The sequence below is a fragment of the Pseudophryne corroboree genome, chromosome 6, assembly GCF_028390025.1.
Source record: "Pseudophryne corroboree isolate aPseCor3 chromosome 6, aPseCor3.hap2, whole genome shotgun sequence".
NCBI lineage: Eukaryota > Metazoa > Chordata > Amphibia > Anura > Myobatrachidae > Pseudophryne > Pseudophryne corroboree.
Genome location: NC_086449.1, coordinates 472021750 through 472038662, shown reverse-complemented (window position 1 = coordinate 472038662; position 16913 = coordinate 472021750). Strand labels below are relative to the sequence as shown.

At 48.1% G+C, this 16913-nt stretch overlaps 1 protein-coding gene across 4 annotated transcripts in view; it reads right to left on the bottom strand.

Moving 5' to 3' along the window:
- ANKRD26 (ankyrin repeat domain containing 26) overlaps positions 1-16913 on the bottom strand; it is a 351340-nt gene that overhangs the window by 236950 nt on the left and 97477 nt on the right. The window lies entirely within an intron of this gene.

Below are 16913 nucleotides of genomic sequence, written 5' to 3'. Positions count from 1 at the left end.
TTCGTCTCTGTGCAGAAAGGAAGCGCCTTTGACCCGCTTGCTTTTCTGAAGCCGAAAGGACTGTACCTGATAATACAGTGCTTTCTTAGGCTGTGAGGAAACCTGAGGTAAAAAATTTTCTTCCCAGCTGTTGCGGTGGATATGAGGTCCCAGAGACCATCCCCAAACAATTCCTCACCCTTATAAGGCTCTATGTGCCTTTTAAAGTCAGCATCACCTGTCCAGTGTCGGGTCTCTAATACCCTCCTGACATAATGGACATTGCATTAATTCTGGATGCCAGCCGGCAAAATATCCCTCTGTGCATCCCTCATATATAAGACGACGTCTTATGTTCGCAAACTAGTATCCCTGTTTGACAGGGTTACAGACCACGCTGCAGCAGCACTATCTGCAGGTCTCAGTCTAGTACCTGAGTGTGTAAATACAGACTTCAGGATAGCCTCCTGCTTTTTATCAGCAGGTACCTTCAAAGTGGCCGTATCCTAAGACGGCAGTGCCACCTTTTTTGACAAACGTGTGATCGCCTTATCCACCCTAGGGGATATCTCCCAGCGTAACTTATCCTCTGGCGGGAAAAGGTACGCCATCAGTAACTTTTTAGAAATTACCAGTTTCTTATCGGGGGAACCCACGCTTTTTCACACTTCATTCACTCATTTGATGGGGGAACAAAACACTGCCTGCTTTTTCTCCCCAAACATAAAACCCTTTTTTAGTGGTACTTGGGTTAATGTCAGAAATGTGTAACACATTTTTTTTTGCCGGGATCATGTAACGGATGTTCCTAGTGGATTGTGTATATGTCTCAACCTCGTCGACACTGGAGTCAGACTCTGTGTCGACATCTGTGTCTGCCATCTGAGGGAGCGGGCGTTTTTGAGCCCCTGATGGCCTTTGAGACGCCTGGGCAGGCGCGGGCTGAGAAGCCGGCTGTCCCATAGCTGTTACGTCATCCAGCCTTTTATGTAAGGAGTTGACACGGTCGGTTAATACCTTCCACCTATCCATCCACTCTGGTGTCGGCCCACAGGGGGCGACATCCCATTTATCGGCATCTGCTCCGCCTCCACATAAGCCTCCTCATCAAACATGTCGACACAGCCGTACCGACACACCGCACACACACAGGGAATGCTCTGACTGAGGACAGGACCCGACACAGCCCTTTGGGGAGACAGAGAGAGAGTATGCCAGCACACACCAGAGCGCTATATAATGTAGGGATAAACACTATCACTGAGTGAATTTTCCCCAAAAGCTGCTTGTATAAACAATATTGCGCCTAAATTTAGTGCCCCCCCCTCTCTTTTTAACCCTTTGAGCCTGAAAACTACAGGGGAGAGCCTGGGGAGCTGTCTTCCAGCTACACTGTGAAGAGAAAATGGCGCCAGTGTGCCGAGGGAGATGGCTCCGCCCCTTTTCCGCGGACTTTTCTCCTGCTTTTTTATGGATTCTGGCAGGGGTAATTATCACATATATAGCCTCTGGGGCTATATATTGTGATTATTTTGCCAGCCAAGGTGTTTTTATTGCTGCTCAGGGCGCCCCCCCCCCCCCAGCGCCCTGCACCCTCAGTGACCGGAGTGTGAAGTGTGTATGAGGAGAAATGGCGCACAGCTGCAGTGCTGTGCGCTACCTTGGTGAAGACTGAAGTCTTCTGCCGCCGATTTTCCGGACCATCTTCATGCTTCTGGCTCTGTAAGGGGGACGGCGGCGCGGCTCCGGGAACGAACACCAAGGACGGGTCCTGCGGTCGATCCCTCTGGAGCTAATGGTGTCCAGTAGCCTAAGAAGCCCAAGCTAGCTGCAAGCAGGTAGGTTCGCTTCTTCTCCCCTTAGTCCCTCGTTGCAGTGAGCCTGTTGCCAGCAGGTCTCACTGTAAAATAAAAAACCTAACATACTTTCTTTCTCAGGAGAGCCCCTAGTGTGCATCCAGCTCGGCCGGGCACAGAAATCTAACTGAGGTCTGGAGGAGGGGCATAGAGGGAGGAGCCAGTGCACACCAGATAGTACCTAATCTTTCTTTTAGAGTGCCCAGTCTCCTGCGGAGCCAGTCTATTCCCCATGGTCCTTACGGAGTTCCCAGCATCCACTAGGACGTCAGAGAAATAGTGTTTATCCTTAATATGTTTTTTAATGTGGATATGTAATTTTATCTAATAAAAGCTAAAATTTACAGCAAAAAGAAATGGGGATAGTTGAAAAAAAAAAAAAAGAAGCTTTTTATGGTTATTAATTAAAACAGTTAGGACATTCGTGCAGAGAGGCTAGAAGGTCTATGTCAGAACAATGCACCATATTCCAAAGACCTACTGTGAAAAAATCAGGTAGTATCGTGAAAAGATACTTGTCTGAATCACATACAGTATGAGCCTCAACAACTGTTCCTTTAATTGATTTTCAGTTCTGAGTGATCAGGTGTTATATTGACCTTTTCATTCCAATAGAGAGACAGTTGCTAAAGTGAATCATTCAGGATACAGCGATGTCTCCCTAGTCCTTTAAAAACAGGATGTTTGTTTCATGTGACTCCAATGTAAGAGGAACTGACTGATAGGCAGAGCCATTTGGTGGTGGGGCTGCTGGAGTTTGTGGAAACGGGGGACTTTAGCCCCCCATTTTCCGGGAGTGGCGAGGCCAAGGATTGCATCGCAAGACGCAGTTTCCTTGGCCTCGCAAGTTGCCCTGCAAGGGCAAGCTTGAGTAAGCTCAGGTTTACTCAGCCTGCCATTGCAATGTATATCCCGGTATGTGATCGCATCGCAAATGCAGGAAGGAGATGGTATGCACCTCCTCCTGCATTTGCGCTGCTATGGATTACATTTGCAAAGCTGCAATTGTAATCCATGCTGAATAAGGCCCTTTGTTAGTCTACAGAAGTTAAACACTCTGGGGGAAATTTAATTGAGGGCGAGAGGCTAGATTTTCCATAGTGTTTAAACGCTGGCCACTGCAGCACTACTCGCACCCTTCGCAAGGCCAATCTGCTCAAAAGTGAGATTCCGCTGCCATAAAAAACTTTCAGCCATGTGAATCAGGTCACCCTGAATTGAATTCCCCCCTCTCAATAATGTGTAACCTAAATAAAAATAATGTTCTATTAAGTTAATTTGGATGTGTTATTTTTTCATTGACAATATAACATAATGGGGGTCATTCTGGGTTGATCGCTAGCTGCCGTTGTTCACAGCCCAGCGATCAGGCTAAAAAAATGGCATTTCTGCGTATGCCATGCAATGCGCTCGCGCGACGTACGGGTACAAAGCCCGTTGTGGTTGTGCACAGGTTCTAGCAAAGTCTTCAGTCGCACTGACGGCCGCAAGAAGATTGACAGAAAGGGGGCATTTCTGGGTGTCATCTAACCGTTTTCAGGGAGGGTTTGCAAAAATGCAGGCGTGTCTGAAAAAACGCAAGCGTGGATGGGCGTTCGCTGGGCGGGTGTATGACGTCAAATCCGGACACGAATAGGCTGAAATGATCGCAAGCGCTGAGTAGGTTCAGAGCTACTCAGAAACTGTACAAACTGTTTTTGCAGAGCTCGGCTGCACACGTGTTCGCACTTCTGCTAAGCTAAAATACATTCCCCAGTGAGCGGCGGCATAGCGTTTGCACGGCTGCTAAAACTAGCCAGCGAGCGATCAACTCGGAATGACCCCCCATGTATTCTAAAAGAGACATAAATCGCAATAAGTTTACATAATTAATTGTGGACAGTGTATAAAACATTATGCAAAAAGAGGCAGCTTTCACTTGTACTAAAAAACAAAACACAAAACCAGAGGTCACAGTTCAAGGAACAGTCTTTCTACTATATCGACAATTATATATTAATCACAGGAGAGGTTTTACTTAAACTCTGAAAATTCAACATAGGTAAGTCTATAGGTCCAGATGATGTAGCCTATACGCAATAGTATGAAAACTAGAAGCAGTGATAGAAGTGCAATAACTGTTAAGCATAATTCCGGGAGATTGGAAGATGGCAAACTGTAACTCACTACACAAAAAAGGTGTTAGGGAAGAATACAATAAACTTGTTAGTTTCACACCAATAGTAAGGATAATGGGGGCGGAGAAAATAGGATTTTAATTACCTACCGGTAAATCCTTTTCTCATAGTCCGTAGGGGATACTGGGAATCCATTTAATACCATGGGGTATAGACAGGTCCACTAGGAGCCATGGGCACTTTAAGAAATTGATAGTGTGCACTGGCTCCTCCCTCTATGCCCCTCCTAGCAGTCTAGGAAACTGTGCACGAGGCGACGGACATACTTTGAGAGAAGGATAGAAAAAGGAAAGTGGTGATATTATGAACCAGCACACACAAAACAAGAGGAAAGACATGCTAACCAAACCTGAAACAGGAACAGCAACAGCTGAACCAACCAGAATACTTAACTAAGTAACATTGCAGGAAGAACGAAGCACCAGGCGGGCGCCCAGTATCCCCTACGGACTACGAGAAAAGGATTTACAGGTAGGTAATTAAAATCCTATTTTCTCTTACGTCCTAGGGGATACTGGGAATCCATTTAGTACCATGGGGAAGTACCAAAGCTCCCAAACCGGGTGGGAGAGTGCGGAGGGTCCTGCAGAACTGACTGACCAAACTGAAGATCCTCAGAGGCCATAGTATCGAACCTGTAAAACTTAGCAAACGTGTTAGAACCCGACCAAGTAGCTGCTCGGCAGAGCTGTAAAGCCGAGATACCCTGGGCAGTCGCCCAAGAAAAACCCACAACCTAGTAGAGTGGGCCTGCCGTGGAATAAGCATGCTGGAAAGTGAGCCTGATCCAGCGTGCAATGGACTGTTTTGAAGCAGGACACCCAACCTTATTGGGATCATAAAGGATGAACGACAAGTCCGATTTCCTGAGACGAGCAGTCTGCTTCACATATACCTTCAAAGCCCTTACAACATCCAAAGACCTGGAAGTAGTCGAGGTGTCTGTAACAACCGGAACCACTATAGGTTGGTTGATGTGAAACACAGACACCACCTTAGAAAGAAACTGCTGACAAGTCCTGAGTTCAGCTCTGTCCTTATGGAAAATCAAGTAGGGGCTCTTGTGAGACAACGCCCCCAATTCTGACACAGGCCAACAGTGTGACGGTCTTCCACGTAAGATACTTTACGTCTACCTCCTGTATCGGTTCAATTGGAGGAACTGCAGCACCAAATTGAGATTCCAAGGTGCCGTGGGGGGTTGGATGTGCAGAACAACTTTCAAGAACTTCTGGACCTCAGGGAGAGAAGCCAATTGTTTCTGAAAGAAAATAGACAAGGCCGAAATCTGGACTTTTATAGAGCCTAGGAGTAGGATCACATACACTCCCGACAGCAGCAAAAGCAGGAAACGTCCCAGATGAAATTCCACCGCAGAAGATTGTCTGCTTTCACACCAAGAGACACATTTCTTCCAGATACCATGGTAATGTTTAGACGTTACCTCCTTCCTGGCTTGGATCATAGTCAGGATGACCTTGTCAGAAATCCCTCTTGGCAAGGATCAGCCGTTCAACTTCAATGCCGTTAAACGCAGCCATGGTAAGTCTTGATAGACGAACGAGCCCTGTTGTAGAAGATCATCTCGAAGAGACAGAGGCCACGGCTGTTCGATCAGCATCTCGAGAAGATCTGCACACCAGTCCCTTCCTGGCCAGTCCGGAGCAATGAAGATTGTTTGAACCTTTTCCCTTTCTATTCTTTTTAGAATTCTTGGGATCAGAGGAAGTGGAGGAAACACGTACAGCAGCTGGAAAACCTACAGAGTTGTCAGGGCGTCCAACGCCACTGCCTGAGGGTCTCTCAAGCTGGAACAATATTGCTTCGAGATGCCATCATGTCGTTCTGTGGGTGACCCCACCGATAAGTCAGCCATTGAAACAGCTCCGGGTGAAGGCCCCACTCCCCTGGGTGCAGATCGTGTCTGCTGAGGAAGTCTGCTTCCCAGTTGTCCACTCCTGGAATGAAGACCGCCGACAAAGCCATGGCGTGTTTTTCTGCCCAGAGTAGAATTCTTGACACCTCTGACATTGCGGCTCTGCTTTTTGTTCCGCTCTGTCGGTTGATGTACGTCACTGCTGTCATATTGTCCGACTGGACCTGAATGAACGGATTCTGAAGAAGATACGAGGCCTGCAGAAGAGCACTGTAGATGGCTCTGAGTTCCATGATGTTTATTGGAAGGACGACCTCCAGATTTTACCATCTTCCCTGAAACTGTATCCCTTCGGTGACTGCGCCCCAACCTCTGAGGCTTGCGTCTGTGGTTAATAGAACCCAATTCCGAACCTCCGACCCTCGACTAGGTGAGAAGTTTGTAGCCACCACAGGAGGGATATCCTGGCTTTTGGCAACAGCCAAATCCTCTGGTGCATGTGAATATGCGGTCCGGACCATTTGTCCAATAGATCCAATTGGAAGGGCCTCGCATGAAACCTTCCGTACTGAATCGCCTCGTAAGAGGCCACCATTTCCCCCAGAAGGCGTATGCAGAGATGCACCAAGATCCGAGTTGGCTTCAGGACAGCCCGAACCATCGACTTGATTATCACTGCCGTTTCCAAGGGAAGGAATACTTTCTGAGACCCTGTGTCCAGAATCATTCCCAGGAAATGAAGCCTCTGTGTTGGTTCTAGGTGAGATTTTGGTAGATTCAGAATTCACCCGTGATCCAGGTGTAATCTGTTTGAGAGACCAATGCTCTCCAACAACTGCTCCCTGGACGGTGCCTTTATCAGAAGATCGTCCAGGTACGGAATTATGTTCACTCCTTGTTTGCGGAGAAGGAACCTCATCTCTGCCATCACTTTGGTGAACACCCTCGGTGCCTTGGAGAGACCAAATGGCAGGGCCTGGAACTGGTAGTGACAGCCCTGCAGAGCAAACCGTAGATAAGACTGATGAGGCGGCCAGATCGGGATGTGAAGGTACGTATCCTTGATGTCCAGGGACACTAGAAATTCCCCCTCCTCCAGACCTGAAATCACCGTTCTCAGAGACTCCATCATGAATGTGAACACTCGTAAGTGCGGGTTTAACGCCTGGAGGATCAAAATCGGTCTTACCGAACTGTCTGGTTTCGGTACTACAAACAAGCTGGAATAGTAACCCTTGTTTAGTAGGCGAGATGGAACTGGAACAATGACCTGGGTCTGTACCAGTTTTTGAATGGCGTCCTGTAATGTTATACTTGCCTCTTGTGAAACTGGTAAGCCTGAATTGAAGAATCCGTGAGGTGGGAGCTCCTGGAACTCCAGTCTGTAGCCCTGGGATATAAGGTCTATGACCCAGGGATCCTGGCATGATTTTGTCCAGATGTGACTGAAGAATTTTAGCCGGGCTCCCATCCGCCAGTCTTCCAGGCATCGCGGTCCACCGTCATGCTGAAGGTTTTGAGGAAGCAGAGCCTGAGCCCAGTTCCTGTGTACCAGCAGTCGCTGGTTTACCTCTAGCGCCTCTGGTGGCGGTCTAAGGGCAGCTGGCCTTGCCCCTAAACTTGGCAGTCCGAAAGGACTGTAAATTGGGTCCCGAGTAGGCCTTCCTAGCTGGTGAAGCTGCAGAGGGTAGGTATGTGGACTTACCCGCAAGTAGCCTTGGAGATCCATTTGTCTAGTTCATCTCCAAATAAGCCTCGCCTGTGAAGGGTAGGCCTTCCACGCCTTTCCTGGAGTCCGCGTCAACAGTCCACTGGTGTAGCCATAAGCCCCTTCGTGCCGACATTGCCATAGCTGTAATGCGTGCATTAAGCACGCCTATTTATTTTATGGCTTCCACCATAAAGTTTGTAGAGTCCTGTATATGTTGCAGGAACAAGATAACCTCCTCTTGAGGCAAGGTGTCTAACCCTTCAATCAGGTTACCCGACCATTAAGCAAAGGCTCTTGTAATCAACCCATATGCTATAGTGGGTCTCTGGGGCACCCCAGCACCTGTATACAAAGATTTGAGCGTAGTCTCAATTTTACGATCAGCCGCATCTTTTTTAGGGAGGATGCACCCGGGACAGGCAATACAATTTTCGTGAGAGTCTGGAGCCCGATGCATCCACTATCGGTGGATTCTCCATTTTTTCCCTATCCTCAGAAGGAAAAGGAAAAGATGATAACCGTTAAGGGATTTGAAATTTCCTAACAGGATTAACCCACGGTTCTTCAACAGGGTATTTATAGTTCCTTTGACACAGGAAAAGTGGCTGAGTATTTCTTTTTTATATTAAAATAAGAGCCCTCACTCTCCCCTGACACCTTATCAGGGATATTCAGAACTTCTCTGATAGCCTCTATGAGAGCCTCTATTCCCTGCGACAGAGTACCCTCCCCCACCTCACCCTCCTCCATATCTGACCACTTATCATCAGAGTCAGACTGCAGGACATGGGCCAAAGTACATTTTTCCGGACAAATGGCAGGGCACTGAGACGCTAGTTTGGGTACCAAGTCTCTTTTCATAAACTCAGTCATAGATTGTCTTAAGTATTGCATCTCTTTCTCATTCCAAGATAACTTAGTAGAGATTGTGGAAATCATTCCCCTAAATGGAGTCCAGCCATGCTGGTTCTGCCCCGCTTGCCTGGGAAGGGATACTACACTGAATGCACACCCTGGAGAAGAGGAACACTGTGCCTTACATGAAACACACTCTTTGCCTTACATACTGTAACAGTGACAGCACATACACACACACACACACACACACACAGGAAAAGGTTAAATGCACAATTAACCCACAAAGAGCCCTTCCAGGGAGACACAGAGGGAGTATGGAACCAGCACACGGCGCCCTAAACGCTAATGTCAAGCTTAGCCGGGCCACAGACTAAGGCCCTCATTCCGAGTTGTTCGCTCGTTGCAGAGTTTCGCTATATTGCGATTAGTCGCTTACTGCGCATGGTTTGCAAAGCGCATGCAGTTAGTTATTTTACTCAAAAGTTAGGTATTTTACTCACGGCATAACGAGGATTTTTCATCGTTCTGGTGATCGTAGTGTGATTGACAGGAAGTGGGTGTTTCTGGGCAGAAACTGGCCGTTTTATGGGTGTGCGGAAAAACGCTGCCGTTTCTGGGAAAAACGCGGGAGTGGCTGGAGAAACGGGGGAGTGTCTGGGCGAACGCTGGGTGTGTTTGTGACGTCAAACCAGGAACGAAACTGACTGAACTGATCGCAGTGGCAGAGTAAGTCCCGAGCTACTCAGAAACTGCAAAGAAATTTCTATTCGCAATTATGCGAATCTTTCGTTCGCAATTCTGCAAAGCTAAGATTCACTCCCAGTAGGCGGCGGCTTAGCGTGTGCAATGCTGCTAAAAGCAGCTAGTGAGCGAACAACTCGGAATGAGGGCCTAAGTTCCTAGATTAGGGACTTAGTACACAAATAATCGCTCCCCCCCCTGCTATGACCCCCTGGTACCACTGAAGTAATCTGGAGTCTCTCCGGAGGAGCTGCGCATCCCTGTCAGTCAGCGTCTGTGTCAGCTACAGAGGGAAAATGGCACTTGTGAGCTGCTGGACCCGCTCATAGTGAAGCCCCGCCCCTTCAATGGCACGCGGTCTTCCCGCTCTTTTCTATACTGGCTGCATGTGTCTTGTGCATAAAATGGAGACAGACTACTTTTATGGCTATGTTGCCAATCTTAGTACTGTGTCCGCTGTTCAGCGTCTGTGTCCATACACAGTGGGAAACGCAGTCCGCCCTCTTTAGAAGCCATGCGTATCCGTACCCTCATGCCGCCATAACGGCCGGCGACCCGCTAACTGGGACGCCGGTTTAGTACTCACCACTCTTCATTCTTCTGGATTTGTTAGGGGTGGCAGCGTGCTGCGGGAATGTACGCTCGCCGTGGCGGGGCTTGCGAATAGTTCCCTCAGAAGCTAGTGTCCTGTCAGTCTGAGTCTGGTAGGAGGGGCATAGAGGGAGGAGCCAGCGCATACTATCAATTTCTTAAAGTGCCCATGGCTCCTAGTGGACCCATCTACACCCCACGGTACTAAATGGATTCCCAGTGTCCCCTAGGAAGCCTGAGAAAAATAAGAATTTACTTACCGATAATTCTATTTCTCATAGTCCGTAGTGGATGCTGGGGACTCCGAAAGGACCATGGGGAATAGCGGCTCCGCAGGAGACTGGGCACAAAGTAAAAGCTTTAGGACTAGCTGGTGTGCACTGGCTCCTCCCCCTATGACCCTCCTCCAAGCCTCAGTTAGGATACTGTGCCCGGACGAGCGTACACAATAAGGAAGGATTTTGAATCCCGGGTAAGACTCATACCAGCCACACCAATCACACCGTACAACTTGTGATCTGAACCCAGTTAACAGCATGATAACAGAAGGAGCCTCTGAAAAGATGGCTCACAACAACAATAACCCGATTTTTGTAACAATAACTATGTACAAGTAATGCAGACAATCCGCACTTGGGATGGGCGCCCAGCATCCACTACGGACTATGAGAAATAGAATTATCGGTAAGTAAATTCTTATTTTCTCTAACGTCCTAGTGGATGCTGGGGACTCCAAAAGGACCATGGGGATTATACCAAAGCTCCCAAACGGGCGGGAGAGTGCGGATGACTCTGCAGCACCGAATGAGAGAACTCCAGGTCCTCCTCAGCCAGGGTATCAAATTTGTAGAATTTAGCAAATGTGTTTGCCCCTGACCAAGTAGCTGCTCGGCAAAGTTGTAAAGCCGAGACCACTCGGGCAGCCGCCCAAGATAAGCCAACTTTCCGTGTGGAATGGGCTTTTACAGATTTTGGCTGTGGCAGGCCTGCCACAGAATGTGCAAGCTGAATTGTACTACAAATCCAACGAGCAATCGTCTGCTTAGAAGCACCCAGCTTGCTGGGTGCATACAGGATAAACAGCGAATCAGATTTTCTGACTCCAACCGTCCTGGAAACATATATTTTCAGGGCCCTGACTACGTCCAGCAACTTGGAATCCTCCAAGTCCCTAGTAGCCGCAGGCACCACAATAGGCTGGTTTAAGTGAAATGCTGAAACCACCTTAGGAAGAAATTGAGGACGAGTCCTCAATTCTGCCCTGTCCGTATGAAAAATTAGGTAAGGGCTTTTATAGGATAAAGCCGCCAATTCTGAGACACGCCTGGCTGAAGCCAGGGCTAACAGCATTACCACTTTCCATGTGAGATATTTTAAGTCCACAGTGGTGAGTGGTTCAAACCAATGTGATTTTAGGAATCCCAAAACTACATTGAGATCCCAAGGTGCCACTGGAGGCACAAAAGGAGGCTGTATATGCAGTACTCCCTTGACAAACGTCTGAACTTCAGGAACAGAAGCCAGTTCTTTTTGGAAGAATATTGACAGGGCCGAAATTTGAACCTTAATGGACCCTAATTTGAGGCCCATAGACAGTCCTGTTTGCAGGAAATGCAGGAAACGACCCAGTTGAAATTCCTCTGTAGGGGCCTTCCTGGCCTCGCACCACGCAACATATTTACGCCAAATACGGTGATAATGTTGTATGGTTACATCCTTCCTGGCTTTGTCAGGGTAGGGATGACTTCATCCGGAATGCCTTTTTCCTTCAGGATCCGGCGTTCAACCGCCATGCCGTCAAACGCAGCCGCGGTAAGTCTTGGAACAGACATGGTCCCTGCTGGAGCAGGTCCTTTCTTAGAGGTAGAGGCCACGGGTCTTCCGTGAGCATCTCTTGGATTTCCGGGTACCAAGTCCTTCTTGGCCAATCCGGAGCCACGAGTATAGTCTTTACTCCTCTCCTTCTTATGATTCTCAGTACTTTTGGTATGAGAGGAAGAGGAGGGAACACATACACTGACTGGTACACCCACGGTGTTACCAGAGCGTCCACAGCTATTGCCTGAGGGTCCCTTGACCTGGCGCAATATCTGTCCAGTTTTTTGTTGAGGCGGGACGCCATCATGTCCACCTTTGGTTTTTCCCAACGGTTCACAATCATGTGGAAGACTTCTGGGTGAAGTCCCCACTCCCCCGGGTGAAGATCGTGTCTGCTGAGGAAGTCTGCTTCCCAGTTGTCCACTCCCGGAATGAACACTGCTGACAGTGCTATCACATGATTCTCCGCCCAGCGAAGAATCCTTGCCACTTCCATCATTGCCCTCCTGCTTCTTGTGCCGCCCTGTCTGTTTACGTGGGCGACTGCCGTGATGTTGTCCGACTGGATCAACACCGGCTGACCCTGAAGCAGAGGTCTTGCCTGACTTAGGACATTGTAAATGGCCCTTAGTTCCAGGATATTTATGTGAAGTGACGTTTCCATGCTTGACCACAAGCCCTGGAAATTTCTTCCCTGTGTGACTGCTCCCCAGCCTCTCAGGCTGGCATCCGTGGTCACCAGGACCCAATCCTGAATGCCGAATCTGCGGCCCTCTAGGAGATGAGCACTCTGTAACCACCACAGGAGAGACACCCTTGTCCTTGGAGACAGGGTTATCCGCTGATGCATTTTAAGATGCGATCCGGACCATTTGTCCAGCAGATCCCACTGAAAAGTTCTTGCGTGGAATCTGCCGAATGGAATCGCTTCGTAAGAAGCCACCATCTTTCCCAGGACCCTTGTGCATTGATGTACTGACACTTGGCCTGGTCTTAGGAGGTTCCTGACTAGGTCGGATAACTCCTTGGCTTTCTCCTCCGGGAGAAACACCTTTTTCTGTACTGTGTCCAGAATCATCCCTAGGAACAGCAGACGTGTCGTCGGAATCAGCTGTGATTTTGGAATATTTAGAATCCATCCGTGCTGTCGTAGTACTACTTGAGATAGTGCTACTCCGACCTCTAACTGTTCTCTGGACCTTGCCCTTATCAGGAGATCGTCCAAGTAAGGGATAATTAAGACGCCTTTTCTTCGAAGAAGAATCATCATTTCGGTCATTACCTTGGTAAAGACCCGGGGTGCCGTGGACAATCCAAACGGCAGCGTCTGAAACTGATAGTGACAGTTCTGTACCACAAACCTGAGGTACCCTTGGTGAGAAGGGCAAATTGGGACATGGAGGTAAGCATCCTTGATGTCCAGAGACACCATATAGTCCCCTTCTTCCAGGTTCGCTATCACTGCTCTGAGTGACTCCATCTTGAACTTGAACCTTTTTATGTAAGTGTTCAAGGATTTCAGATTTAAAATGGGTCTCACCGAGCCGTCCGGCTTCGGTACCACAAACAGCGTGGAATAATACCCCTTTCCCTGTTGTAGGAGGGGTACCTTGATTATCACCTGCTGGGAATACAGCTTGTGAATGGCTTCCAATACCGCCTCCCTGTCGGGGGGAGACGTTGGTAAAGCAGACTTCAGGAACCGGCGAGGGGGAGACGTCTCGAATTCCAATTTGTACCCCTGAGATACTACCTGCAGGATCCAGGGGTCCACTTGCGAGTGTGCCCACTGCGCGCTGAAATTCTTGAGACGGGCCCCCACCGTGCCTGAGTCCGCTTGTAAGGCCCCAGCGTCATGCTGAGGACTTGGCAGAAGCAGGGGAGGGCTTCTGTTCGTGGGAAGAGGCTGTTTGCTGCAGTCTTTTTCCCCTTCCTCTGCCCCGGGGCAGATATGAGTGGCCTTTTGCCCGCTTGCCCTTATGGGGACGAAAGGACTGAGCCTGAAAAGACGGTATCTTTTTCTGCTGCAAGGTGACTTGGGGTAAAAAGGTGGATTTTCCAGCCGTTGCCGTGGCCACCAGGTCCGATAGACCGACCCCAAATAACTCTCCCCCTTTATACGGCAATACTTCCATATGCCGTTTGGAATCCGCATCCCCTGACCACTGTCGCGTCCATAATCCTCTTCTGGCAGAAATGGACATCGCACTTACTCTTGATGCCAGAGTGCAAATATCCCTCTGTGCATCTCGCATATATAGAAATGCATCCTTTAAATGCTCTATAGTCAATAATATATTGTCCCTGTCCAGGGTATCAATATTTTCAGTCAGGGAATCCGACCAAGCCACCCCAGCACTGCACATCCAGGCTGAGGCGATTGCTGGTCGCAGTATAATACCAGTATGTGTGTATATACTTTTTAGGATATTTTCCAGCTTCCTATCAGCTGGTTCCTTGAGGGCGGCCGTATCAGGGGACGGTAACGCCACTTGTTTTGATAAGCGTGTGAGCGCCTTATCTACGCTAGGGGGTGTTTCCCAACGCGCCCTAACCTCTGGTGGGAAAGGGTATAATGCCAATAATTTTTTAGAAATTAGCAGTTTTTTATCGGGGGAAACCCACGCTTCATCACACACCTCATTTAATTCATCTGATTCAGGAAAAACTACGGGTAGTTTTTTCACACCCCACATAATACCCTTTTTTGTGGTACTTGTACTATCAGAAATGTTCAAAACCTCCTTCATTGCCGTGATCATGTAACGTGTGGCCCTACTGGAAAATACGTTTGTTTCCTCACCGTCGACACTGGAGTCAGTGTCTGTATCGACCTGAGGTAACGGGCGTTTTATAGCCCCTGACGGTGTTTGAGACGCCTGTACAGGTATTAACTGATTTGCCGGCTGTCTCATGTCGTCAACAGTCTTTTGTAAAGTGCCGACACTATCACGTAATTCTTTCCATAAGACCATCCAGTCAGGTGTCGACTCCCTAGGGGGTGACATCACTAACACAGGCAATTGCTCCGCCTCCACACCATTTTCCTCCTCATACATGTCGACACAGCGTACCGACACACAGCACACACACAGGGAATGCTCTGATAGAGGACAGGACCCCACTAGCCCTTTGGGGAGACAGAGGGAGAGTTTGCCAGCACACACCAGAGCGCTATATATATATATACAGGGATAACCTTATATAAGTGTTTTTCCCTAATATAGCTGCTGTATATATTAATATGCCAATTTAGTGCCCCCCCCCTCTCTTGTTTTACCCTGTTTCTGTTGTGCAGGACTGCAGGGGAGAGTCAGGGAGCCTTCCTCCAACGGAGCTGTGAGGAAAAAATGGCGCTTGTGTGCTGAGGAGATAGGCTCCGCCCCTTTTTTGGCAGCCTTTCTCCCGCTTTTTTGTGGAAAACTGGCAGGGGTTAAATACATCCATATAGCCCAGGAGCTATATGTGATGTATTTTTAGCCATTTAAGGTATTTTCATTGCGTCCCAGGGCGCCCCCCCCAGCGCCCTGCACCCTCAGTGACCGGAGTGTGAAGTGTGCTGAGAGCAATGGCGCACAGCTGCGGTGCTGTGCGCTACCTTATTGAAGACAGGACGTCTTCTGCCGCCGATTTTCCGGACCTCTTCACTCTTCTGGCTCTGTAAGGGGGCCGGCGGCGCGGCTCCGGGACCCATCCATGGCTGGGCCTGTGATCGTCCCTCTGGAGCTAATGTCCAGTAGCCTAAGAAGCCCAATCCACTCTGCACGCAGGTGAGTTCGCTTCTTCTCCCCTTAGTCCCTCGATGCAGTGAGCCTGTTGCCAGCAGGTCTCACTGAAAATAAAAAAACCTATTTAAACTTTTACTCTAAGCAGCTCAGGAGAGCCACCTAGATTGCACCCTTCTCGTTCGGGCACAAAATCTTAACTGAGGCTTGGAGGAGGGTCATAGGGGGAGGAGCCAGTGCACACCAGCTAGTCCTAAAGCTTTTACTTTGTGCCCAGTCTCCTGCGGAGCCGCTATTCCCCATGGTCCTTTCGGAGTCCCCAGCATCCACTAGGACGTTAGAGAAAATACAATAGTTTACAAGGTCTAAGGAGCAATGTATATGCTTTTGGGAGATACATACTCAACATTTGATTGATGTTGGACAAAGAACACCTTTATTAAGCTTACAAAACAAATGCTGTTTGCACTATTTTCTAACAAATAAGAGTTCCCACCATTTCTAGGTATGAGTTTCACCAGGGCTGTAACAACAGTTTTATGGTGTGCACCATCACAAACAACTAATATATTCAAATACCTATCTACATTTAACACTTACTAGAGCATAAATAATGTTATCAGTTAGTGATGACGACATACAATTTGCCATCCTGCACCATTCTATGGGCCTAATTCAGCCCTGATCGCAAGTAGCAAATGTGCTATCTAATGGACAAAACCATGTGCAGAGAGAGTTAGATTTGGGTGAGGTGTGTTCAAACTGAAATCTAAATTTCAGTGAATAAATAAAGCAGCCAGTATTTACCCTGCACAGAAACAATATTACCCCCCCAAATCTAATTCTCAGAATCTAATTCTCTCTGCACATGTTACATATGCCCCCCCCCCTCCTGCAGTGCACATGGTTTTTCCCATTAGAGATCAAATTTGCTGCTGCGATCAGGTCTGAATTAGGCCATATATTATTTTTTTTTTTAAGATTTGTATGTGTATATGGTCATATTTTCTATGCTCACTGAAGTCATGAGGGCGAACTGTGATATCATGGAATAAACCTAGTCTTTTAAATTATCTGACATAATAGATATAAGGATCAATCAATTAGCAGCAATGAACTCAGGGGTGCGAGTCATCGTAGCAGGTGCCGCACTTTATGGTGGCCCGAACAAAAGTGTTCACTGCCCCATAGGGATCAGGACAATTTTGAGCAAATTTATGCAGAAACCAGCCCGCGAAGGGTGCGAGATCAGGTGCTATTGTCGACACAGAAACACGTAACATCATACCTTTCACATAAAATAGGATTGACCCCAAAGACGGAAAGAAGTTTCTCTTCATGTCAAGCGTTATAAAAATAAATAAATAGGGTGTGGTCATACACAAAAAAAAAAAAAAAACTATTTGTATGCATGTATGTATGGATTTACTGACGGTCAGGATCCCGACAGTCAGCGACGCATCAAGTCCCCTTGCGTGCTCGCCAAACTATTTTATTCCCCCTCGGCTGGTGTCGTAGACCCACCAACTGATTTGGAATAGCGGATTCCTACCATCAGGATTTCTTCGGCTGTCGGGATTC